This window comes from Amblyomma mixtum, chromosome 9 (assembly GCF_055824585.1).
Source record: "Amblyomma mixtum isolate Tamu chromosome 9, ASM5582458v1, whole genome shotgun sequence".
In the NCBI taxonomy this organism is placed as follows: Eukaryota; Metazoa; Arthropoda; class Arachnida; order Ixodida; family Ixodidae; genus Amblyomma; species Amblyomma mixtum.
The window spans coordinates 70305930-70333752 of NC_143020.1; the positions used below are offsets into that span (position 1 = coordinate 70305930).

The 27823-nt window shown below is 46.7% G+C and overlaps 1 protein-coding gene and 1 long non-coding RNA gene across 4 annotated transcripts in view; one reads left to right on the plus strand and one right to left on the minus strand.

Moving 5' to 3' along the window:
* The window catches only part of disp (RND transporter family member dispatched), a 326749-nt gene that overhangs the window by 233782 nt on the left and 65144 nt on the right, over positions 1 to 27823 (minus strand). The gene's annotated exons all lie outside the window — the stretch shown is intronic.
* On the plus strand, positions 19219 to 26896 carry LOC149329603 (uncharacterized). Its single transcript, XR_016285585.1, has 3 exons — positions 19219 to 19784; positions 21045 to 21152; positions 26770 to 26896. It is a non-coding gene; the product is annotated as an uncharacterized LOC149329603 (long non-coding RNA).

Sequence of the window (27823 nt, forward strand, 5' to 3'; positions counted from 1 at the left end):
GGCGGCTGAATTTCGATGGAGGCGAAATTCTAGAGGCACGTGTGCTGTGCGATTTCAGTGCACGTTAAAAAACCCCAGGTGGTCGAAATTTCCGGAGCCCTCCACTACGGCGTCCCTCATAGCCTGAGTTGCTTCGGGACGTTAAACCCCGATAAACCAAACCAACCTCTCCACTGCCCGTAACTCGTCGAAATAACGAAAATTTATTTGGCCACAGAGCCGAGGGCACCCGCGTTTCCGAAATACTGAAACTAATATGGATATTACTCACAATGGGCTACCCGCCTCTTGATAATTAAGGAGCATAACTGCAATAGTTAACAAGTTTACTATTCAATATTAGTTAAACAGCCTACTAATTAGTACGTCTTAACTGCATTCCGATGCGTTACACCGGTTGCAATGCTATGCCGATAAAGCGCCGTTCTAACTCAAAAAGTCTTGTTTTTTTTTTTTTTAATTAGAGAAAGTCCTAGGTAAAACAGCTCCAAGAAGCAGAGGTAATCGGCCCAATATTAGGAATAGATGGCTTCACTGTGGTCCTATATAAGGCCGGCATTTGCCAATACATTTCCAATACTGAGCCGATTAGCTGCGCTGCTGGGGCGTCTATATACCACACGAACAAATACTCACTGCGTTCGATACAGCCGGGTAATCCACGCGGAGGACAGATTAGCGGGACAGGTTTCCATTTTTGCGTCATCCGCGGGGCCCCTCGGCCCCATCACATTTCGTAACCTCATCTTCCCGGTACGCAGAATTATTTCCCGGTAAAAGGAAGATATTTAAAGAACGTCACCGGTGGTTTCTAATGACGTCACTAGAAGAGGCGCACTGATCGGGCCATGCGATGTTCAGCTTTGTGGGGCGCAAGAATAGAACACGGATAAAGAGACGAGCACTAGTCTATGTCGAGTGACCTTTTGCTGTCTGGTTTGGTTTGGTTTATGTGGTTTAACGTCCCAAAGCGACTGAGGCTATAAGAGACGCCGTAGTGGAGGGCTCCGGAAATTTCGACCACCCGGGGTTCTTTAACGTGCACTGACATCGCACAGCACACGGGCCTCTAGAATTTCTCCTCCAAAGAAATTCAACCGCCGCGGCCGGGATCGAACCCGCGTCTGTAGGGTCAGCAGCCGAGCCCTTTTGCGCTCTAGTTGCGTCAATATCGCAATATGTAACAAAGCTTAAGCTCCTGTGGATAGTGACTGCAGCGACACCTTTTAAGGAGTGCAGCGGAAAATAGAACAACCGCTACAATGAACCCTAACCATATAATATACAAAGAAAGGAAAAAAAATTGACCGATTTCACGATAGTCGGTAATGCAAAGTCTGAGCGCAGCTCTTCACGTACATGTGCAGCTTTCCCGGGCAAAATTTCTGAAAATTGGAAAATTGTAAGACACTGTTATGGAAATATTGAAGATAATGGTCCATTACTCATATATGCAGCAAAATTTTTTCTTTCAAAATGTTCATATCGATCGCATCGAACAGGATAGAAAACCACGGGGAACGCTTTTGACGATAGCAAAAACGTTAATAGAAAAAAAAAATACAAGACTGCCATAGGGTGAACTCCGGGTATATTGATTGTTATAGTGAACTCTTACATTATATGACAAAAACTGCGTTCACGAACGGTTTCCAGCTCAAAAATGCTTTTATCCAGAATTGCTGGGTATGTTTTAATTTCGCGATATGCTGAGGGAAATAATTTCATGGAGGCATGTTTCTGTACATCTACATTTCGAGCCTTCTCTCCAACTCTCACCTCTCCATCTAACTGCTCTCCACCTAATTTCCGCCCTCCGGGATCTTCCCGTGGCAGCCACCTTCCAGTTGTCCCTTCCTCCACTCTCGGCGTGGCAGGTGGCGCTTCGGTCTTCTACCACCTGCCACTGTTGCTAGGTGGCGTGTTACGCCGACTACGACGCAGAATCCAGGAACGGGTGCTATAAGAGCTGCTCTCTAAAACGAAAATATACAAAGCTATCTGCGAGCCGTCGAGATTCCAATGGGAAAAATTCTTCGACAGTAGCTTTATAAGCTACTCTGCCGTGCACACAGGCGCAACTACAGTTGTTCTCATGCGCGCCTAAAAAATGCTCCCATCAGCCACTTGGGACACTGAAATCGCGGGACCACATTCTGAAACACTTCAGGCGCTGCGTTTGCCTGAAAACGTTCCTGGCCTAACCTATGTCTACATTCAGCCGCCGCGATGGCTGAGTGGTTATGGTGCTCGGCTGCTGACCCGAAAGACAGGGGTTCGATCCCGGCCGCGGCGGTTGAATTTCTTTGGAGGAGAAATTCTAGAGGCCCGTGTACTGTGCGATGTCAGTGCACGTTAAGAAACCCCAGGTGGTCGAAATTTCCGGAGCCCTCCACTATGGCGTCTCTCACAGCCTTAGTCGCTTTGGGGCGTTAAACCCCATAAACAAACAAACAAACCTACGTCGACATTCAGCTGACGCGCACTACGTGTCGCTTCGACACAGCGCGAAGGTTGATGCCATTATACGAGCAGGCAGGTAGAGTGGAAAGGAACTACAGGTCTGCCTCAAAAATGCCTGCTCCTCCCGCTAGGCTCTGTGTTAGGGGGCGCTGCGATCGACTCGGTAAGCTTCATCGTAGGTTGGTGTAAGGGATCGGCAGTGTACGTGGGGTCATTGGAACGCGGCTAGGGGCGCTCAAAGCGGAGCGTCTCCTTTCTTGGAACGCGACCGCTCGCGAACGCGCCGGGAACTACGGGTGTCCACCGTCCCGCGGTACCGATTCGCGCACGTGCTGGCACGAATGTATATTTGTGTTTGTTTTTATTTTATTTTGTGGCGGAGAGAATGTTCCGACTCCGCACGTGCTGGCACGACCGTGCGTTCTTGTTTGTGGAAAGGGCGTTTTGCCCTACGGAAGCCGGAGGGCTGGCCATGCTCTCGGTAAACCAATCATGTGAGCAGTGCAACATGATTGGAAGCGACCAAATGTGGGCCGGGCCTTTAAGGCTTTAAAACCGGGCCCCGGAGCCGGAAGCGGGGTTCTGCGCTAAGAGAGACCGTCTCTGACGGGGCACCTCCGGTGCGAAGATCAAGCTTCAGTCTTCGAGTTAAACCAACCGTCTTTGGCGGAGCACCCCTGGTGCGAGGAATAAGAAGAACCTGTGAAATTTACTGTTGGCTATGCACTACGGTCTGCACTAAGCACCGCGGTATATACCAAAAAAAAAGAAAGTCAGAATAACTGAAGAGCACGGAATGATGCAAGCTGCAACTTTAAAAATATGATCGCACACGAAAGCGGAGCGCGCTACCTGTTACCCACTCAAAGTATTAATTTTATTCATTACGCGAATTAAATAAGTTATAGCTAATTAGACCAGCCATTCATTCTTCTTTCTATAGTCACGTAAGTTTCGTAACAACCAGCATTACTCAGTCACCATAACCTTCTCCTGCCTTTGTTTGGCTCTTTTTAGTGCGCTAGTACATGTAGTGACCATTATCCGCATTGAGCCGTTGTCTGTCTGTCTGAAGCCAGTTTTGTGGCAGGCTGCTCACCTGCCCACTGGACGGTGGGCATCCTGTCCACACACACACACACACACACACACACACACACACACACACACACACACACACACACACACACACACACACACACACACACACACACACACACACACACACACACACACACACACACACACACACACACACACACACACACACACACACACACACACACACACACGCACGCACGCACGCACGCACGCACACGCACACACACACACACATATGAAGAAAAAATTTCTCTACTGCTGTTTACAAGTTAAGTAAAAGGAGGAACATCGCTTCATATCGAAACTTTTATTAGGTCAACGTTTCTGCCAGAAGCTGGCCTTCATCAGGACGGGGGATTTTTCCTTATATTTATTTACTTTGCGGTGTTGATCAATGGAGAAAGTTACTGAATATGTTATCGGTTAAAGATAATTCACTAGAAAAGCAGAAGAAAAAACAACCACAAGCCGCCGGTGGGAACAGAACCCGCGACCTCCGAATAAATAAATAAATAAATAAATAAATAAATAAATACAAAGGAAAATCCCCCGTGTTCCATGGTTTCTGTGGTTGTTGGCTTCTCTATTATGTATAACTATCCCCTCATATATATGAGCCTGCACACCATGTTAGGCGGCAACTCATTTAATCGCCAGAAACTGGCCGGAAATAGCAACCTGGGTCGCACACTAACCCAAGCAACCCAAATACCACCGACGGCAGTACCTGCCATAGAAGAGCAGTGGAGCATCTTAACTTTACCGCTGCACCACTGAGCCAGGAAAGGTAGGAAGACTCCCAGGGACCCATGAATGAAGAGAATGACCGATTCCGCATATATGGACATTAACACATTATCGCTATCCGAACAACTGCCACCCGGCCGGGAACACTGCATCTGGACACCAGAAACGAAGGGAAAACCGAACTGCTAGCACACATAATTCGCATTTGGCCTAGCTGCTCAAACCGACCATCATTTTTATTTTGTCCTTGGTCAGTACTATCGTTAAGTAGGGTACGAACTAATTGAAAAAAAAAAAAACGTCGGAATAATAAGGCATACACCGACGTCGGGGAAAAAGCTAAGAAAGTAAAAAAAAAAATTGAAATGAGCACTGCTGACGAAGAGCACCAAAGAATATTTTCTCCTTCCGATTTCATCATATATTTCATCACGCCACTTGTCAGCCCAGAGATTCCACCGAACAATATTGCGCGTTTTAAACTGCCGCCGCCAGCTACACGCGCTTTCGAAAAAGTCGAGCTAATGAAACAATGCAATCACGAAACACGGAGCAGGTTACGTGAACGGTGCGTTGAGATCTCATTTGGAAGACAGGTGTGACGACACAGCCACGACGCTAATAGGGGGTTTAAAAACAAAGAAAGAAAAGGTCGCGGCGCCGCTTTCGACACCGCAGTTGAAAAAAGAAATCTGGACGCTGAACTCTCAAAATAGAACGAGCCCAGTAATAGGTTCCCTAGAAGAGGGGCAGTCGTCTGCTTGAGCCTTACGGGCGAGTGAGCGAGTCAGCAAGTCACGTGACGTGGTGACGTGTGGGGTGTGACGTCACGTGGGAAGTGACGCTGCGTGGGATTGCCTTACCACGAGGCACAATCCCATTACGTCCTGTCGGTTTCAGCTTCAGGGGCTGTTTCTATACATGCAGCACAAAAAAACCGTGGCGTCACTACCCTAAAAACAGAAACACCTCAGGAACAAAATGATTAAAAAAAGAAACAGACTTGTGCAACAACGTGAAAGTGATCTGAGCAGCGCCGGGGACAGGATGAGATACAAATTAGATGAGTTCTTCGTAACGTGCGTGGGGTTGAACGTCACGAGGCTGTGTGTTTTTTTTAACGTGACCTAATACATCGCACAGCACAAGGGACTGATTTTTTGTTTATTTTGTCTCTATCAAAGCGCGGCCACCGTGGACTGAATTTGATAACGCTACACCAGACACAGCAGCCCGAGCAACCACGGCGGGTAATTAGATGAGTTTCTGTAATGAAACTCCTGACAACGTCCGATACCGAGAAGCCCGCATCTGCAAGCGAGTCATAAAAAAGAAATACTCCTGTAGGACACCACAATTAAATAGGCAAGGTTGAAACAAACAAGACCAAGATAATAACAGTGCAAAAGGGACGAACAGCAAATTAAAATAGCACAGCAAAACACAACAAAACATTGAAGAGGGAAAGAAAGCAAAGCAGTTTCATCAGTGATAAAAAGTATTAAAGAAATGTTACGGACGTGCGCCAGCAGCACAACACTGTGGCAGTGCCGGGCTAAAATAAGAATATTTAGACCATGGAGCGATCTTAATCAATGATAAAAATGAAATAAAGAAAAGTTGAGCACTATTTAATAGGAACAAAAATTTTAAAAAGTAACGGAAAAGCTGATTAAGTGCTGAAATATCAAGTTGCCACTGTTTGAGAAGCAACCTGAACGTTCAGGGCGGCATTTGTAGGCGAGGTTAATCAAGGCTTCGATCAGAAACATCCGAGATTAAGCTTTCATTTACCCGACTGCCAGATATACTCATCAGCGAATAAGCTATTAGAGGCGAAGCAACGGCCGCAACATAAGAAATTCCGCCGTGTGATTAAAGTAACACTCGGGTGTTTCGGCATCCTCCAGGGCGCACATCGAGAGATAATTACAATCTACTTCCTACGCCCACCTTACGGGGGCTCCCACCAAAAAATTTCCGCCTAGTACACCTTGGAATCCAGTCAGAAAACCCATTCAAAGAGGATATCTTCGAACCCAGCGCATGGTGAACGTCGTTTATAACACGCTTTTTCGCTATCACGTGAACCAGCTCGTTTTCTGCTGAAGCTAGCGATGCCGGCTACCCAGAGGCAAGTATCACACACAGCTGCATACCTACCGGCTTCATCATAACTATCGCCAGTACGGTTATGTACACTGCAGCGCAAAAGCCTTTACAACTCTCATATACCGTCCACGTTGCGCAGTAAAAGCAGCGGCCACAGTACACCAGCATATTTCATAATCCTCTCTCTCTACAAAGCTTTCGGGCGCCTCCGGCTACGCGCATCCTTCCCTTCAAATCCACTTTCTTAATACTTTTGTTGCAACGGAGTGACTCGATCAACGTTATCTGTCACTCATCAGACACACTCTTTTTCTGCAACACAGCGAGCACAATTTACTCCACGAAGGAAAAAGACGGCACGCTACATCACTAACCCCGACAAGTAAAAAAAAACTTCCCCGTTTACCAGCTTTCCCCAACAATCCTGCGCTTTCCCTCTCTTCTTCCACTGTGAGGGAGGAAGACTGCACTTTCCGGAAGAGGAATACAATCTCCTCCGAGGTCGTCATACCGGGAAGTCCGGCGCCTACTTGTCGCAATGTAAAGCGCCAATGCCCGGGGCGGCTACCACCTCCCATTTCAACAACTTAATCGACTATCGGTTATCAGCTCACCTTGTCACACCTACCGCCCAAGTCTATTTCCCCTTCTTTATTTCCTCTAGGATGTCATTAACTCGCGAGAGTTATCTCTGGGCCATGCCGCTCTCTCCGCGTCAAAAGCATTACCCTTATCATTTTCTTTTGAATGTCTCGCTGTGTTGTCACCGCTTCAATTTCAAGCCTTTTCGTTAGCAGTGTCAGCACCGGCTGTAAAGCTATCGCTATCTAATGGAATCGGGCGTCACCACAGGCCGCCGCCTTCAAGTCAAAAGCGTTGCCTTTAGCAAGCAGAATTTCAGATACGACCGAGCATGCCCAAAAAATGACTACGGTCAGCCAATACTCCCTGTAAAGCGTGCTCTGTCTTCTGCACGGTAGTGATCAGAAGAAGCAAACTTTACAGTGACCTCGCCATATGCCACGCAACTGAAATAGGACAGTGTCAAGTCGGAAAGCAAGACAAGCTAAGCAAGCTTCGAAGAGGAAATTACCACAGCACATTGCTATATATAGATGATGGTGAGAGATGACGATGATCCAGTTTTAATGGAGGAAGGATAGCTTGCCCAAATAGCGCCAAGTCAAGACGTTTGGTATCCATGAGGTGGAGCCAAATACCCCCCTTTTCTTCAAAGAATTCCACTCCTAAAAAAAAGAGCGAGCATCAGAGTAGTCGAAAACTTGGATCTGTTATTAAAACCACTTGGCGTACCTTGAAGCACAAGGAATAGATCTTTGTAACCTTCCGCATATACCACAGGGATGCTCGAACCACTAGACCACCACTGCGGTGTCTCACCGGTCGATTTCCTATCGTCATTTCCAAGTAATTGTGCACGTCTCTCTCATCAATACACCTTTCCATCGGCTGAGAAAGATGTCGAAACGACTCCTCTCAGAACTGTTGCTAACCGGTTCCGCTGCCTCTTCCACCGAGCTAGCGCCAAGTGCACACAACAGATCAGCGATCAATGTGGTGACGTCCAGGGAACCCTCAATGGAAATACTTGAACGCTATGGCTCTAAAGGAACACTTCGTTGAAGCGCGAAGCTTGCGCAATCGAGTGCGCGTGCTTCATCTGTCTAGTCGCACCATTGCGTCTGCGTTCGTCTTTTCGTAGCCCGACTAATGTGGTTTTCTTGCACAGCGAGGAACCAAGTACTAACCGTTCTTGCCCCGTCCACTTCCATCCCCCATCTTCCGCGCTGTTTGCATTAACGTATCATCCGTCAAAATGCGGCCGAGGATCAAAGTCGATGACGCGTGCGCTCAGGGTCACAGCACCGCACGTAGCTACCGTGGCGGCGGAAATTAGAAACCTGATACGCGGCAACTAAGGACTATACAGCTTAGCAGCAAACTGAACCCGACACGGGCCTACAAGGACGCTGATACACACGAAGGGTGTGTGTGTGTGTGTGTAGGAGGGGGGGGGGGGGGGGGGGGCTGCCAATATTTGCATGCATAACGAAGGCGCACCTTCACTAATACAAGCCGCAGGGACATCGATACCAACTCCTCGAAAACTCCGCCAACGAAATCAGAGCGTCCTAAGTAAACAGGAAGTGCCCCTAGGAGCAAGAGAAGAGAAAACCTATACCGTCTTGCCACTCAGCATGTCAACCGCGGTCACCATCGCGACTGCGCATAAAAACGGTGCGCACGTTAAAACCTTTCGCATCCCGGACAAAAAAAAAGAAAACAAGGCTCAAAGCGGGTTCTGCAGGCAAGCATCGCGGAGGTCCAGCGCGTTTCTGGAGAGAGCGCGTATTCTCCAGATTCAACTTGAAAGAACGCTATATGGTAAGCGAATGCCTCATCAGCAGCTTGTTTCCACAGCATCAGTGGAAAGGTGCGCTGGTGATGCCCAAGAATTGAATAGTAGAGAATTGTTTTTGGCAAGCTCCTCCGCTCTATGACAAGCTTTACCTCCCGATTTTGAGAGACCCGTGCAATACGATACCCTTATTTTATTTTATTTTATTTTCACAATACTGCAGACCCTCATTTGGATCCAGGCAGGGAGGGCAGAAAAACACATTCACACAACACTGTAGCACATGTACAATCTAAGATAGCTCTCGAAGATATACTACAGCGCGTTAAAAAGGCGGATGGCTCGGTGCAACCACGTTGTAAGCCGAGCTCTTTAGGAGTTCGCATTGCGCTGACCTTCGCCCGTTATGGGCACTCAGTGATCTCGTTCGCTTCTACAAAGACTCCTCATCAAACTCTTTGGATGCTATCGCGTTCCAACTTGCGTACTTGACTAAGACAACTCCCACCTGTGGGATTCGCCCGTTTCGCTTTTTGCCATTAAACTAGCAGAATTTTTGAAAGCTTCTCTTTTACCCGCACCTGAGCCTGTTTGCGCTGATATTTTCCTCCTCCCCCTCACATCTAAACATTTTCTTGCCGTTCTTGTTTACTTGGTAAAAGAATCTGCGGCCTCGGATCAAGTTGCTCATATGCCGAGCACCTTTCACTCGCGGTTCCCTCTACCGCTCACAAAAACAAGGTTGTTGTAATTACTATAAACCGTGTGCATTTATGTCTGCTCGCAAACTAGAACCGCAACGTAAGGTTGCATGCATATTCGTCTAAGTGCACCTTTGCTCCTTATTTGCTTTTAGCCGTCATAAGGACGTCAGCACCAACACCGATAGCTTGCTACATTGGAACTACAATAGAAGCAGTATTAAAATCACCAGCCCTGAGAACGTGACGATCATATCTTGTATATTGTTTAGTGATAACGTACCAGGTTTATTCGTTGACACTACACTATGCAGTTAGGTATCGGCGAATAATATGCATAGATACCAACAGCGTGGCTTTCTGCTGTTGACAGGAATTTGTTCAATCGTTTCTTTTGCCCAGGTTTAGAAGACACGTCAATTACTCCTCGGAAAGACCTAATGCTAAAAGGTTCTATGAAAGCACCCGCCTTTTCATCGAGGATTTCTAAATCTATTCTTTCCAGGATTATTTTCAGCTTTCGGAAGGACAACCACCCAGAATAGACGCAATATCTGCAAACCTGTTGAGAAGAAATTTTGATGTGCTCTCAGACGTTATGCTTTTGAAGTAAATTTGGGCCCCCAAACCTCCTTGGTTCACATTTTCGCCATGTCTGTGAACTTTGAACAACAAAAACTAAAGAACTAGTAAGTGCAGCGCAAAGAAATCTTGCGCACTTGACGAAATATACATATATGCGATGCATCTGTCAAATATGCATATGCTGTGTCAATTAGACGGGAAGCTATTGAGACTCCAATACGCCTCATTTCTGTCATTTCCGATCGTTTTTAGAGCGCCGGATTTAAATTACCATTCACTGGGGCCAAAACCCACCAGCTGCATACGCACCGAGATTAACATTTCATTTATGCACTGCCGAAGCAGCCCTCTGTTTGGTAAGTCGAAGAAAAGTACTGTTTTATGCAGTGCGTTTTTTGCTCATTCCACTAGTACCAACAATTATTGCTATCAATAACGCATAGCGATGCAATGTAAATTCATGTACCTTTATAATGAGCTAAAACTTTCTTTTCTATTATAAACAGGAGGACTATAACGATCGCGCAGACATTGTAAAAAAATGGCCAGTAGCCGCGCAAGCGCAGAACCCTCGCCTTAAAAGGTTTTTTTATTTTTAGACACCGCAATTACTGCGGAAATTTTAAACCGCTTCAGTAAAACTGCTACACAAAGGAAGAAAGAAAGCCAGTATTGAGAACCACAGGCCTAGATCGACGTTTCAATGTTATCTGAAATTTTTAAAGAAGTTTTTACTAGTGGTTCTGAAATCATTCTTGGAAAAGTTTTCAGTTTTATCTCAGAGACAATTTTACTTTGCGCAAAGCCTGGGCACACAGATATTTCGAGAAAAATTAGCTCGCGATTTGTATTCTTCGTCTGAACGGAATCTATTCTGCTGCGTTTTGTTTCTCGACGTACGTCTTCAAAGCGTTTGATACAGTTAGCGATAACATGTTGCTTAACAAGCTATACCACGTCGGCTATAAAAGCCCATTTCATGCTGTGCTTAAAAACTTACCTCAGGTCACGAACTGCTGTTATAGGCAGCAAACATATTACCAGCTACAAACAAGTTATCATTCCGCGCCAGAGTTCCTCCGAAATACCGTGTATGCGACCTTTGGTTCTTTATTTTCGTCAGTTATTTTGTTTCAACAATCCAAACTAGCAAGGTGTCCCGATACAATAATAATACATTCCTTTTTAATAAGCACGCTTGTATAAAACGGCAGTCACTTATTTGCAGCAAAGAAAGCTTACTGACAATCTTAAAAATAGAAAATTAATCAGCCCCAAACACCCTGGAGAACACACTCACAAGCATCCCCTTACCTCTCCATCACCAAGGCTTCGCACCCTGTAGATGCACTCCCGTTGAATCCAGAAGCACAGTCAAGTACCTCGGCTTTTATTTCTATTTGCCGACTTGCTATGGCGAAATCAAGGAGCACACGTCTGCTCCAAACTTACATCTGCTGCACGTTTACGTTGCAATACAAAAAGATCGGCTCTATTACGCATAAAAAAAAGTGATTGTCATATCCTCGCAGACAGTGCTCTCAGATAAGACATCATGACCTTCAGTTCCTGCTACGGAAATTGGCAAAGCAGTATCGATGCCTCGCTAAAAAACAACCTAAAAAGTGTAGCACTGAATCTCCTTTCATCATCGAACAAAGACTTTTGTCATCACCTTGGTTTCCCTTCTTTCCACTATTTGTTCACCTCTGAGACTGTGGAGTGCCATTTCTGAACGGAGGAATTCAAGCACCCGCGCGTCGCACCGGGCTTGCTGCTCAAAGAAATGCGCGTTATTGTACCAAGTTCTTCAAATGCGCACGGAGCAGCCAGGCACTGCGTATGCCCAGGCAGCACGAGCAACTGGCCCAATATTGGAAATATATCGGCAAATGTCGGTCCTGAGCATCCATTTCTAATACTGGCCCGATTACCAGCTGTGCTGCTGGGGTATGTTTCGAAAGAATTCAATAACTTGCCAGAATAAGTTTTTTTGTGAACTCGCGGTCGGAATTAAACCGCTTTTTGTACGTATTACGATTGTACTTTGTGCCAATGTTTGGTACTGCCCAAGCAGCACGGGTAATCGGCCCATTATTGAGAATGAATGGCACAGATAAAAAATGTACTCCTGGTCGAAAAAAGTGACCTGACTCTTTGCTGTTATCTCAGGATCGTGTTTCGTTTGTATTGCTGTGTTTCTTGTTAGATCATTGAAATATATCGATACAAATGTTGCTTTTTCATGCTTTTGGCACTGTAATAATTTTCTGGTTAGAAGCAAATCTTTTGTTGAGTAAATATTTATGCAACTGTGCTTCATGCCTTTTGACACAATAATAACTGTCGTGTCCGGTCGCTGTGTTGAATGCAGCGAAAGACGCACACGGTACTTTAAGACTTCGTTTATTTAAAGCCGATGAGGGTGCGACCAGCGTCGACCGAGGCAGGAGCCGAACTGGCCGCCCGAAGAAAGGAGGGAGCTGAGAAGCGTCCACGGGAGGGAGTGGCTTCCCAGAACAGGAGGAGGGTGCGGGGGCGCACCGTGGGGGGGCCTCCGGCGACAGCGTGCGACGAGGGGCAAGCGGTCGTTGGTCGTTAGGAGGGGGCGCACACACACAAAAGCGATAAGGGGACACAACACTTCCTTCCCCCTTAGAAAGTTGCCTGGTATCGTGCAGGGGGTCGGCGCTCACGCGTGGAGGCGCGCTGGCTTTGTGCGCTCGGGGGAGAAACACTTGTAGGCTGGCTGTTGTTCGCTGTGTCTCCTAGGTCTGTCCTGGGCGAAGTCTCTTCTTCCGGGAAGAGGTGCCAGGCTATGTGGGAAAATGGTGCACGTGTTCTCTCCGCTGGCGGACAGCTCTCAGACGGCGTCGTAAATCTACGCAGCTGGTTGAGATGTCGGCGTGCTACTGTGCCATGTATGTTGACGAGCCAAGAGCGCAGGCCTATGCGTCTGACAATTGTAGCTTCCTCCCAGCGTGGCTTTTTCAGAAACTGTCGGGCGAGGACGCGCTGCCCCTCATTAAGCGTGCCGCAGCGCGGAATTGCTTTTTCTTCCCGGAACGTCTCTGCCTTTGGCTCGGGGAGGATGGCTGTGAGCTGGGTTCGCATTTCACGCTCGAACATCATTTTCGAGGGGGTCTCGCCTGTTGTGCTCTGAACCGTCGTGTGCTGCTTGAAGAGAAAGCGCGCAAGGCGGCGCTGCAGCGAGCCTGTCTGATCTCTTTCAAGGGCGCGTTTTAGCTCGGCTACGTAGCGCTCGGCTTGTCCGTTTGTCGCTGGGTGGTAGGGGGCCGATGTAACTGATGAGATCCCGTTGTCGCGATAAAACTTGAGGATCTCCGCAGACACAAACGGTGTTCCGTTGTCCGACACTACCTTGCGCGGCAGGCCGAACGTTGCAAATAGTGATCGGAGGTTGTCAATGACTGCTGCCGAAGTCGTCTGTCCCATTTGCCTTATCTCAAGCCACTTTGTGTAGGCATCTACGACCACAAGGAAAGTGCAGCCCTCAATTGGTCCTGCAAAATCAATGTGCAGTGTGTGCCATGGTGTGTCTGGCTTTTCCCATTCTGGGACAGGAGCTTTCGGCGGGGCGCTCCGGCTGCTCTGGCAAGGCTTGCATTCTCGCACCACTGTTTCGATGTCGTTGTCAATGCCAGGCCACCACATGTAGCTTCTGGCACACTTTTTCATTGCAACGATGCCCCGATGTCCGGCGTGGATGAGAGACATAGCTTGTGCGCGTAGTTCTCTCGGCATCACAACTCGGGACCCAAATATGATGCAGCCGCGATGGGTGCTCAACTCTGTAGCTCGCCTGCGGTAAGCGTCGAAGTTGTCCCCTTTGAGTTTATGCACGTTGCCTTGTTGAACAGCTGTGTAAACTAGCCGGAGAGCTGCGCACTTCTGCGTAGATGCTGCAACTGTGCCTGCTGTAAGCGGAGGTTCTGGCAGTGCTTCGAACATCAGAACGTCTCCTGGTGGAAATGGTTCGTCAACAGTTGCGTCTAGTGGCAGACGGCTTAGCGCATCGGCGTTTTGATGTTTACTCCATTTCATCACGCCTAGTGGAGAAAACCAATTTCTCCCTAGAAGGCTTGATCCTGTGCCCTTCACAACAAGCAGAGGTAGCGTATGGGTCTGGCCGTTGTAGTTAACCTGCACGTTGGCAGAGCCCAATAGTGGCAGATTCTGTCCTGACCACGTTCGCAGGTGCGTGTCGTCTTGTTGCAGGGCGGGTGCGTCAGATGGCCATGAAGTTCGGAACGTGTCCTCACTGATCAGAGTACAGGCTGCGCCGGAGTCCACCTCGAACTTAATCAGCTGGTGATGTACGCTTACTTCTGTAAAAATCTTCGGTCGCGTGCCGAGATTCATGGTGTTCAGGTCGTACAACACAGATGGTGTTGCTGATGTTGTTCCATGGAGATCAGATAGCGGCGTATTCTCTGAGGCGTTGACGCTGTGATTAGGCTGGGAAGGTGACTTTATCTTGGCAAGTCTCCGTTTCGTAATGCATGCTCTTTCGATATGCCCTCGCTTGTGGCAAAAATTACACGTGGCTGACTGGAATCGACATCCCTGGGGGTTGTGTTGGTCGTCACACCGCCAGCAGCGTTGTGCCTTTTTGACCGATTTTACAACAACAGAAGGCTTGCGCACCTGGTTGCTTGTCTGGTGTACCGGCTCGGTGTTCCGGCGAATCCCTCTCTGCTGGTGACCGGCGCTCTCCGCTCGAACGGCGATGTCGTAAGCTTTGCTGAATGTGAGGTCCTTCTCAGCGAACAGGCGCTGCTGCAGTGACTCGTCACTCAGTCCGCACACAAATCTGTCGCGTAACATCACGTCCAAGGGAAGCATGGTGGTGTTAGCAGAAGAAGCTGCGTCTCCCTCCTGCCCGGTAGCTGTTGTCGACAGCGTTCCAAAATTGCAGTCGGCAGCGAGCTTCTTGAGCGCGGCTACGTAGGCGCTCACAGTTTCTCCTCCCAGTTGATCTCGTCGTTGGAAGCGAGCCCGGCTGTAGACCTCGGATGGCCTTGGGTCGTAGTGCTTTTGCAGCGCTTTTACGATGTCGTCGTAAGACACTGCCGCTGGTGTGCTTGGCTGAATAAGGGCGCAGACAGTATCGTAGGTCTGCTCCCCGCACAGCGTCAGCAGGTTGGCCCTCTTCAAGGCTGGGTCTGTGATGTTGTTAGCTTCAAAGTAGAACTGAAGGCGTCCAACCCACGATGACCACGATGAGCCGTTGAATTCTGGTATCTGATTGGGAAACCCTCGCGTAGCCATGGCTTGTCAATAGCGTTGCGTAGCGCGGGTCGAATCCACTTTCTCGTCGCCACTGTCGTGTCCGGTCGCTGTGTTGAATGCAGCGAAAGACGCACACGGTACTTTAAGACTTCGTTTATTTAAAGCCGATGAGGGTGCGACCAGCGTCGACCGAGGCAGGAGCCGAACTGGCCGCCCGAAGAAAGGAGGGAGCTGAGAAGCGTCCACGGGAGGGAGTGGCTTCCCAGAACAGGAGGAGGGTGCGGGGGCGCACCGTGGGGGGGCCTCCGGCGACAGCGTGCGACGAGGGGCAAGCGGTCGTTGGTCGTTAGGAGGGGGCGCACACACACAAAAGCGATAAGGGGACACAACAATAACTTAACAGGTTGTTATGTAAGATTTTTTTTTGAAGAAAAATTCTCTTGTTTTCTGTAGTACTTGCGATTTTAATTTCATATAATGCCCTGTTCACAATGCTTCTGTTTTCTGCACGTATTGAAATGTGCAATGTATTTTTTTCAACGGCTTTTCTAGCTTAGAGAGTGCAATGTTTCTCGCCAGGGGGCTAGGCCTTGTCAGGCGTAGATGAAACGCTTTTTGCCTTGTCTTCCTTGGTAGAATATTCCTCTTTTAAACTCTCTTGCTCATGATGTATACTTCCTTTCTACCAGAAATAAAGTGAGTTTGAATTTGAATTTTGAATCACTCTGGGCCTTTTTTGGAGTGGCCTTTGCCAATACATTTCCAATATTGGGCCCCGATTACTTGTCTTTCTGGGGTGATGTCAAGTTAAAACTTCCCGGTGAGTCTTGTTTCATGCGTTGCGAAATCCATTCTACGTTCATTTCTCTGAATGCGTTTACTGTCTTTGTATTTTATTCTACGCGAGCATGCAAACAGCAACCACGACATCCCAAGTGCCTGTTTTGTACGTTTCGCCACTCAGCCGCGCCACCAGATGACGTCACAGTGCTTTGACTCCCAGCATCCGGCCGTTCCCTATTGAAAAAACTCTGCGTGAGTTTGCACGAGAACAGTGATTTTTGTACGATCACGTTCATTTTGCACACGAATGCGCAGAAATTGTGCGTTACCTGTACGCATTTGTGCGTCCTGTGTGTACATGATCGCGTACTGTGAGCTGAAAGACGTACACGCACACTCTTTGTGTGTAAAAAATCGTGGACTCTCGTGGACAACTCTCTGTGCGTGGACATCTGCGTGCTGAGAGGGGGCTTGCCGAAGCTGTGCGTGCTTATGTGCACACTGAGCAAGCTCAGTGAGGCTGCGTGTGGCCATGTGTGCGTTTGCTTGCTTAGTAGCAACTTGTCGAGACTGTAAAGGCCCATTTAGGGTGAAAGCAAACAAAGTTCGAGCATTCAGTTAATGATTACTTCTCAATAATGAGCAATAAGCTCACGTTTTGCTGTTTTATAATTTTCGTCTTGGCGTAAGTACCCATTAATCATTTTCAACATCAGCGAACAAATAACCAAAAAATTATCTTTTAGTGCAAAATGGTTCCCTTCGAAACTGCAGGGACCTGTACATGACAACATGCACACTGAGCAAGAACTTGTCAACATTGCAAGTTCATTATAAAATAATGTAAAAAACAAGCTTCTAACGACTCTTACAGCATCCTTCAGTTCTTCCTTTAACCAATTCTGAAAGTTACAGATATCTTATAGATGCATGATGAAAGCCATCCAGAGCATTTATGTTGTCGCCCGTCATGCAGACAGCCATATTTCGAAATCAGAAGCAACACAACCATTTGTTGCTTGCACTCGAAAGGAGTCAATCAATGGAATAACTCTGAAAGGGCAACAGTGTCTGTTAGGTGCAACAAACAAGCTTGGGGATATAATCAGGTTCAATCAAACATGACGTGCAGAAAGCGAATTGTGAGCTGTAACAGGAATGTTACGAGGCAATTTCTAAAACCATTTCCAAAGCAATTTCCAAAGTCATTAGCATAAATTTACATACACGTAAAAAAGCCATGTAAGCCTACATGAAAAGACAGTTTTGAATTCACAGTTGGTGTCAAAAGCTCAGAAATTAGTGCCCTCTCTCAATTTCAGTGACAAATCACAGATCGATTAATTAATTCCCAGTATGGCTCCAGAACAAATCCAATGAATCTCAAATGTGCGAAGTATATATACCACACATGTTGCCTGATTAGCACCAGCATTGCATGATGCATGACGAAGTATCACACTCTTCATTCTTCTTCAATCTGTTTTGAAATTTGCACTACCACAAAGACCATCTGGATGGACTATGATTCCATCATATTGCTGAGAGTCACATTTGGAGACCAAGAGCAACACAACAGTGTGCTGCACATGAGTGGATATAATGCACTGGGACAACTGTGCACAGTAAGGAACGCTTGTAAGGCGTCGGGTATTTGCTTGGGGAATGTAATCAAGTTCAGTCATGTTTCATGTGTAGAAAGGAAGATAAAAGTTGTAGCAGAACTATGAAATCCAACATCCAATACTGAACTTCCCCACGTGATCTACACACACATAAAAAGCACGAAAGGATAAGCTCAGCGGTACTGTTAAGTTTGATGCCCTTTGAGGTTTGACTTGCGCGTCTGTATGCAACCATCAAATACCATCCTGAAGTTACCAGAATGCCCAAAACAACTTTGTTGAACTGTTTTACTCTAAACTGAAATACTTTTCAGTAAAACATTTTTTTTGCAACATGCTGTGTAGCTGATAAAGAAAAGAAGCTGATAAAATTTTCTCATCTCAAACGTACTGATAAGTACACAAATCTGAGTGCTTTCAAGAGAGGTGACGCACCCGGTATTCAGTGTCCAGAAGCATACATAATGCTGCAGAATCCTATAGCAAGAAAATTTCTTTTAGTTGACAAATGGCTATGTCTGGTCACAAAGTCAATACCAAGTAAGGCGCATATCCTAACCTGCAGTTACATGAAGCTGCACGTGCTTCATAGGCTGTAACTCCGCCAATAACTGCTACATATTTCCCACCTCTAGCACGAGTGCGGAATCAATATACAGCATGGAAACAGCAGTTTTGTTGCTTTAGCTTCTTTACTATGCTGTTTAGGCAAGAGACGAGTTGAAATATTTGCATGGGCAGTTCTAGATTGAAGTAACGTAAAAAACATCCGCACTCCTTTCTGCTGAAGCGACTGGTGGACCACTTTTGCATGTCGCATCTCGTATGACTTGCTAAGGGTCCAGACTGACACACGCACTTCGTCAAACCTTCACAGAAAACACTCTTCGCTTTTGCTATAAGCTCCGGCCACAGGCAGTAAGTGTCCCGTCACCGTTCACATCGCGAAAGAAGGCAGCGCTCGCAGGCGGTCAGTTTGAGCTGACAGCGACAGGCGTTGCAGGCACACCGCCGACTAAGTTTCCAAGGAAGCCACACTGTAGAAGGGCGCCGTCTTGTAATCGAAACACACCACAGAAACAATGGCCACTGTCGCTGCTTATGAGCCAGGCATTTTTGCAACGAAGTTAGCAGAGCAATAGGCCGAAAGGTTCGACTCATCAAACGACGGCACCGCACTGCTGACCTCATTATCATTGTCGACCAGACAACCATAACACATATGCCCCGACGGATCGCTTAATTGGAAGCTGCTACTACTCTTGGATGAGAGCGCGCCCACCGGCAGCACACACCGGTAATCCTTCTTCTTTTGCGATTCCAGCACAGTAACAGCGGCGCACAAGACCGCCCAGCAGCAGCACCAGAAAACAAGCGAAGCTCACGGCGGTGATCTCAGAAACCATGCAGCATGTAGGATAGGCTTCGGATTTGACGCGCTAGACCATGCCCACTCACGCACGCACGCACGCACGCATGTACCGACACGCATATTCATGCGTCCACGCGTCACAAATTTCTCAAGTTTTTAATGCTAATATGTGCACAAGAACTTAATTATTTTTGTAACGAAAGTTTCATTTGGTTTTAATCCTTTGCTATCGCACTGCCCAAAAGCATAGAGCCCGAAAGAGACGACCTGGAGGAATGCCTGGAGGCGATGCCTTTCTAAACGGGCCGAAGGAAGCCGGAACTGGCCGAAGCGCTAGCCAACGAACGCAGCGTCTGGGAAGGGACAGCATGGCGGACAGCGTTGCTACGTTTGTCGTGGTCGGTCGTGGTCCTCCTTTGTGGTGCCGAGGGCGTGAACCATCGCTGGCATGCGCATTTGTCACTCTTCCGATATGTGATGTGCCGACAGCAGTGAAATTCGCTAAACCTGTGTTTATAGCGTGCGTCAGCGGGCTCGACGGATAGCGCGTCGTCCTTTGCGCGCCTTCACTGGAAACGCTATGCTGACGGCGGGGCTCATTTCCTCCATGGCGGAGCAGCTGGTGGGAGACCACTACCCGGGTGACATCTCGCATCTTGGGGGTAAGTTAATTTTCTTCGAACCTGTTCATTATTTCAAAGCCTTTGCGCACAACTGGCCACGTCAACACAGCTAGTACAGAGACGCGAAGACGCAGTGCCTATCGCGGCAGCACGCAGCGCTGAAAGGTTGTTTGCTGGCGGCGTACGGGCATGAATGCGCGTGTAGTGTCAGTGGTCACACGGTCATGGTCAGTATGCCATGCAAATATGCACAGCTGATCCGATCGCGGGGTGCACGATATCGGCGCCGTACTGCCGCCGTACTGCCATTCATCTCTCGCCGAGAATGGAATATGTGCCCGCGAATAGATCTTCGGCCCGGGCTTTGCATTCTCGCCGCATGTTACGCTGTAATTGAAGTAACAGCGCTCGAGCAGTATAACTACGTAGACTGCGATTCAGCTGTATGCCTTAGGATTGAGCTTCCTCCTCTTTCACTTGTATTTCACTTGTACTTTTATAAATTGTGTATTTAAGGTACGAAGCTCCGTATGATCCAGCTGCGTTCGTACTTATAGCCGAGCCAGTGTAGTCGAGCCTTGAATAGCAGAACGGTGAGATAAAAACAAATTGCTCTGAAGTTTTTCGCCTCTATTTTGGCATTCGCTTTTTCATACTTTGGCTCGGAGCTGAAATGGTACAAACAACTGCAAAATGCACACAAGTGCCCTAGCTCCATTTGGCCTAAATCCCGAAGTTGCAGTGAAATTTAAGGGTAATTGAGCCTTTAATATGTACGAAGAATAAACTTAATTGTTTCATGATTATAACCAATGGCGCAAATAAATCTGACTTTGACTTAAATATGCTGAGGTACCTCTCCAATACCTTATTTGATGTTAAAGGAAAAAGTGTGGTTTTTCTGCAATTGGCACTATTAATTCATCATACCTGTGAGAATGTGAAATCAGTGCTAATCATGCCAGATTTCAAATTGAGGGACGCATGCAGAATTTGAAGCAAACCAGCCTTCTACTGAAAATATCGTTCTGCTGTGGTCTGTTCTTTTGAATGGTGGCATGTATTGTAGAAACGATGCTGGATATCGATATGCAAGTGATGTCTCGTCTGAGGCTAGCTTGTGAATGACTGCCGTGGTTATGAATTTCTTGTTGCCTGGCCCACTTCGAAATGTGGTTAAACAGTCGTGTTCCATTCTGCGACCGGCTCCTTTTTGTGCCTTGCATTTTGCCTTACATGCTTGATTCTAGTCCATTTTTTGCACTGTGCTGCTGTTAAATGTGTCTTTTTACCTTGCAGCAAGCTCCACATAGCTTTACCAGCAATGCCTCTTCCAAGCTCTCCAGTATAGCTGTGCCAGCCTTTCACTTGGTGCTAGGATGCCCAGCAAGCAAGCAGGCTTTTGAGGTAAGCACTGAAGACATCTTCCGACACAAGTAGCTTTTATTTTCCTAGTCCACTGCTACTTGTGTGACCCCTCGTTATGTTGATTTTTGCAAGTTAGGTTGCCTATTAAGGGCTCTCTTTTGTTTTTCACCTGCTGCTGTGGCCTACTGCATTGGTGTTCGGCTACTGAGCCCAAAGACGCGGGATTGAATTGTGGTGGCTTCGTTTCGACAAGGCGAAATGCATATTTGCTCGTGTGTTATGCAATGTCAGTGCATGTTAAAGAATCTTTGGTGGTCGAAATTTATGCACAGCCCTCCTCTATGAATGGAGCTATTGTTCAACTTTGAGGCATTAAAAGGACACTGATGGCAAGCTGAAGTTGACCTGTGATGATGAAGTTCCGCATCCTAACCACAAAGACGACACTTTTTCTGAAAGTGGAGCTTTATAAGCCAGAGAAAGCAAAACATACAATTGTCATCAGCACCGGCTGATATCGGAAATAAATTGCGATGCGCTGACTCCGTTTTTTTTGGCACAGATTCCAGAGGCTAGGCTGAACTGCCATTCACCTCAGAACGGTTATCATGGAGTCCTTTGTGTAGACTTCATGAGTTCAAATCGAGTGTCGGGAAAATTTTTAAATGTAATTTTTGCGCCAATCATTGTGTTGATGGCCTTTGCGCTGCTGTTAAAACCCGGGATAGCAGTATGGTATCCCATAAAACTAGGTTCAGGACTTGCAGGAAGTGGTTTATCACATTCCGCTAGCTTGTGCAAGAAACTACTTCAGGGATATGTGCAGGTGTCTTTAATGTGTTCCTGAGTGAGCACTAACTCGTTAGGGGGAAGGCAGCTTCTAATCTGGCACTACAGTGCCAATGTCGTGAGTGTAAATCATAAGATGACCCATCAGTGTGTACGCCTGATTTCTGTGACACTTCAGTGGTGTATAGAAGTGGTAAACAAATCTGTAAGGTATTTGATGCATATCTCCAAGGCAATGGCTGTATGAGTAGCGAAGCCATTAGTCAATCTTCAACGGAAAGAATTTTCTCTTTCAGATGACGTGCTTGTATATCAGTGACAGTTATTTGTTGTCCTGCCTTTCGCTGGTGTGGGTCATGTGTGGCGCATCTTCATGCGAGCCTTCTTTTCCTTCACAAAAAATTCAATTGATAGTCCAACCTGTTTTCTTCTCTTTTCCTGTGTTGCATCTTTTGGCTGGTTTTAAATCTGTAACTGAGCTCAGACCGTGATAACTACAGCCGGAAAACAGGGCTACTGAATGTGAGCTTGGCATACATGCGTACTGTATGTGTGAAAGTGCAGTTTACAATATTCAGAAATGCTTGATAGCCTTACAAGAATCTAAAATTTTGTTGGTATTCCTATTTGTTCTCTGTTCCGAGAGTTTTTCCGCTTCATCGTGTGATTAGAGCCACTTTGGTACTTAAGCTGAAATCTTTTCTTTAGCCTGCATGTTTCTCACTTTTGGGACAGAAATGTGGAGGCTAATTAAAAGAGTTCAGCTTAAAAGAGTATAGACACCTAATCTTGGTGGCATGTTTTCTTCTCTATAATGCTGCGGAAGACACTACTATGCATGAATCACCATCTGGTATTCGCGTGAGACCGCTGAATAATTTATAATCAACTTTTTCTGCCATCCTGTTTCGGTGAACAATTTGACTATGGCTATGACATCAAAGAGAGGTTATAGGTCACGTGAGGCGTGGTAAAACTGCACTTATAATCGCTGCTTCATCATTTTAATTCGCTACAGCGCTGACACCAGCATTCCTTAAGAGCCAGAAGTACCAATTGTATTGCAGTTTTTCATGCCTCACGTGACCAATAACCTCGCTTTGACGTCACAGCCATCATTCAGCTGTCGAAACCGAAACAAATACAGCAGGAGAAAGAAATTTGATTATAAATTATTTAGCGGTCATAGGAGGATGCCATGTGGTAATTCATGTATAATACTTTATGCCTTATTACAAAGAAAAAAACACGTGCCAAACAATAAGGACAGCAAAGTGTGCTATGGAAAGAAAAATGATAAGTCTAACATTACGAAACCAAAAGGGGGCGGAGTGGGTGAGGGAACAAACGCGGGTTAATGACATGTTACTTGAAATTAAGAGGAAGAAATGGGCCTGGGCGGGGCTTGTAATGGGAAGACAACATAACCGCTGGTCCTTAAGGGTAATGGAGTGGATTCCAAAAGAATGCAAGCATAGCAGGGGGCGGCAGAAACTTAGATGGGCGGATGAGGTTAAGAAGTGTACGGGGATATGGTGGCCACACCTAGCAAAGGACAGGGTTAATGTGGAGACATGGGTGAGTCCTTTGCCCTGCAGTGGGCCTAGTCAGGCTGATGATGATGGTATGTGTCGCACCTGCTGCTTCGTGCTATCAGCTGGCCCATGCTTGGCCGACCAGACTAGCCAAATTTGTGATGTGGGTTTTCTGTTGCACCTGCATTTGTGTACACAGAGGACTTGAATGGTAGCAGGCGATCCTGTGCATGTGTTCACGCCACAGCACACATGACCCACACTGAAAGCTTCTCTGCCTTTAGTAAGACGGCTGCATCAGTCTGGGGCATAACGTATCCCAGTGCTAGAGTATGAGTAAATTGCTCTCGAATCTTAATCTGGTATCAGGTAGCATAGCGCAAAAGAAGGCTAGCGCGGCTGCCTAATATTCTCTTGGGCAGCTGTGTTGGATTTTCAGTGCCTGTTAGTGTAATCCGTGAAAGTTCACTGTAAACCATTCGTTTCGATGTAAATTAGGAAGTCCTTAGAGCCCTGTACTTTTTAATGATAACAAGGTAATGCAGTAATTCAATTGTACCTGTTCTCTTTCAACACAGTAAAGTGCTGCTGGGTCGAGTTCACAGTTTTACTTTGTAGGTGTGCTCAGGCTGTCATCATCATCATCATCAGCAGCAGCAGCCTGACTACACGCACTGCAGGGCAAAACCTCTCCCATGTCTCTCCAATTAACCCTGTCCTCTGCCAATTGTGGCCACCGTATCCCCGCAAACTTCTTAACCTCATCCGCCCACCTAATTTTCTGCCGCCCCCTGCTACATTTACCTTCTCATGGAATCCACTCTGTTACCCTCAAGGACCAGCGGTTGTCTTGCCTTCGCCTTACATTCCCTGCCCGAGCCCATTTCTTCCTTTTGATACTAATACTAATACTAATACTGATACTAATAGGATTTCATTAACCCGCGTTTTTCCCTCACCCACTCCGCCCGCTTCCGATCTCTTAACGTTAGACCTATCATTTTTCTTTCCATGGCTCGCTGCGTTGTCCTTGAATTAAGCTGAACCCTCATTGTTAGCCTCCACATTTCTGCCCCATAGGTGAGTACCAGTAAGATACAGCTGTGTTAGACTTTTCTCTTGGGGGATATTGGCAACTGGCTTTCACGATCTGAGAGAACCTGCCATATGCGCTCCACCCCGTTCTTATTCTTCTAGTTATTTCCCTCTCATGATCCGGATCAGCGGTCACTACCTGCACTAAGTATACATATCCTCTTACTACTTCTAGCACCTCGCTACCAATTGTGAACTGCTGTTCCCTTGCTAGGCTGTTGAGCATTACTTTGGTTTTCTGCGTGTTCATTTCTAGCCCCACAATTCTGCTCTGCCTGTCTAACTCATTCATCATGCTTTGCAGTTCATATCCTGAGTGGCTTAGCCAGGCAATGCCATCAGGGAATCTCAAATTACTTAGGTATTCTCCAGTAACTCTTCTCCCCAACTGTTCCCATTTCAGGCCCCGGAATACCTCCTGTAAACAGGCAGTGAATAGCATTGGTGAAATCGTGTCTCCCTGCCTGACACCTTGCCTTATTGGAATTTTATTGCTGACCTTATGGAGAACTATGGTAGCTGTGCAGTCATTATAAATATCTTCCAATATTTTCACATAACACTCTTCTACACCCTGATTCCACAATGCCTGCATGACAGCTGTGGTTCCACCGAGTCAATTGCTGTCTGGTAGTCAATGAAGGCTATATATTGGGGTTGGTTGTATTCTGCCCATTTCTCTATCACCTGATTGATTGCATGAATGTGGTCTCTCGTTGAGTATCCTTTATGAAAGCCTGCCTGATCATTTGATTGATTGAATTCGAAGGTTGTCCTGAGTCTATTAGTGATTACCTTAGTAAATACCTTGTAGACAATGGATAGTAAGCTGATCGGTCTGTAAATCTTCAAGTCCTTGACATCTTCTTTCTTATGAATTAAAATAATGTTCGCATTCTTTCAAGCTCCTGATACGCTCGTGGTCACGAGGCAAGCGTATGCAGGGTGGCTAGTTTCTCTAGCATAATCTCTCCTCCATCCTTCAACAAATCTGCTGTTACCTGATCCTCACCAGCTGCTTTACCCCTTTGCATTGCTCCTGAGGCTTTCTTTACTTCCTCCCTCGTTACTGGCTGGTGTCCCATTGCTGTGCTCTACTGCCTCTCTCTGTAACCTTCTGATTACATTCACTACTGTAGAGATTTGTGTAGAACTCTTCGGCTACTTTAACTATCTTATCCATATTGCTTATGACATTGCCCTCTTTGTCTTTCAGCGCATACATCTGGTTTTTACCAGTGATTAGTTTTCTCTTCACTGATTTTAGGCTACCTCCATGCTTTAGAGCATGCTAGGTTTTCTCCATGTTAAACTTTCTTATGTTGGCTACCTTGCACTTATAATTAACTTCGATAGCTCTCCTAGTCCTATTCTATCTCTGAAGTTAGACGTCCTGATGCTTTGGCGTTTCTTCATCAGATCTTTCGTCTCCTGAGATAGTTTGCAGGTATCCTCTCGAATGATCTGACCACATACTTCTGCAGCATGCTGCAATGAATTTAAATATGTATTTAAAGATAACAGTTAAGGTGGGAGATTGAGCTTTGAGATTTGCACTTCAACTCGGGAGTTATGCCGCTGCTACACAGAATACTTGATCGCCGTAGAGATATTTCATCATCTCGCACCAAACTGCTGTGGAGCCACTGTCACAGTTGATAATTTTGCTGGGAAGCTGTTGTAGCACTCACGCAGTTTTGAAAAGGTGGTATTCATTGTTTTTGTGCTATTGGCAACAGTGATAATCCGCTTGCTGCAGTGTTTTGTGGCCAGCCTTCTTTTTTTTCAGTGAAATAAGTTGTACATTTCATGTTGAGTATTCTTTCAGCGATTAAATTGCTTTGATTTTATTCCTTAGTGTAAGTTGCGAGTGCTCCATGTCTGAGTGCAAATTTCTACCACTGAAAAGCCTTCAAAATCTTGATAGATGTCCACACTGTTCTAGGGACTCTGTGGCTATTGGAAATGCCCATTTAGCTGCATTCAAGTGCCACTGAGTTGATGGCCATTTGAAAGCCTTCAAAATGCCTGTGTGACACGGTTATTAGATTTTGTGCAGGTTTGATGCTGAGCAGCCTGCGTGCTTGAGTCGGGTTTTCCAATGTCTGTATTTCAAACCTGATACTTTTCGAAATCATCATTAGTTCATTAATGGAAGAACTACTTGTGCCCTTTTCTGGAATTTCGAGAAAACAAATTAACTGAATTTTTTTGCATATACTGCTACCTTTTTGCAGGTGCTGCATAGTGAGAACCTGGATCAAGACGCCAACCTGCTGGACTTGGAGAAGCTGAAGAAATTGTTTAGCCACTGTGTGGCACCCGTCATGAGGGATGTGGCATTAATAAAGCCAGTTAAGGTGACCTTATCTATGTCCTTTTGCAAGCATGCTACACACATGAGAGTCATCCCACGAAGCACCATTGCTGCAAAGCTTGTTATCTCACAACATGCATGCTGAATGAGGCAGTGACAGACAGGTGAGGAGGCCTTTAGGTAGGGCATTGGCGTAACGTGTTGAGCAGTGATGTAGGAGCCTTGCAGCCATGCAAGGTATTATCGGTATCATGATGGTAACTCCATTTGACACTGTCTAGTGCTCTGTGAGCCAGACAAGGCTCTTGAACATTCTGGGACTCACCCTTGGCTCTCGGACATTCTGGAAGCCCCACCCGGCTTGCGCATATCACGCGAGGATGTCTCCTGCTGTACGAGCCTTACGCGGCTTGCGCACTTTATGTGACAGATGTGTCGCATTTGCGACCTTGCTCGGCTTGCGCAAATTGTGTGAAATATGTCTCGCGTTCTGCGACCTCGCTCAATCGTCACAATGTGCGTGGCAATAAACACGCAAAGATAGGCACGCAGAATCCACGTTCAGTATTTTCAATAGGGTTCGCACGACAAAAGAAGGGCTGCTATTTCTGGACAGCGCGCGCTCTCTGCGTCCTCGCCCATTGTGAAAAGCGCGCGAAAAGCGCGCGAAAAGCGCGCGAAAAGTACGCGAAAAGCGCGCGAAAAGTACAAAACGGTCTCCGAAATGCGCGGTGCAAAGCTAGATGGCACCGCCAGCCGCAACCCGCGGCCACTAACCTTGGCGAATTCGATCCGGGCCCACAACCAGCAGTCCGGTCAATGGCGCCGGCCGGGCCACGCCTCGGAAAGCGTCATACTTGCGACGTGAGCGCGCACTTTTTTCTTCGTGTTACCACGTCACTGCTGAGCGAATTAAGAGAGCAGAAATAGAGAAAAGGACAGAGAGAACAAACAAAGAAAGAAGGAAGGAAAAG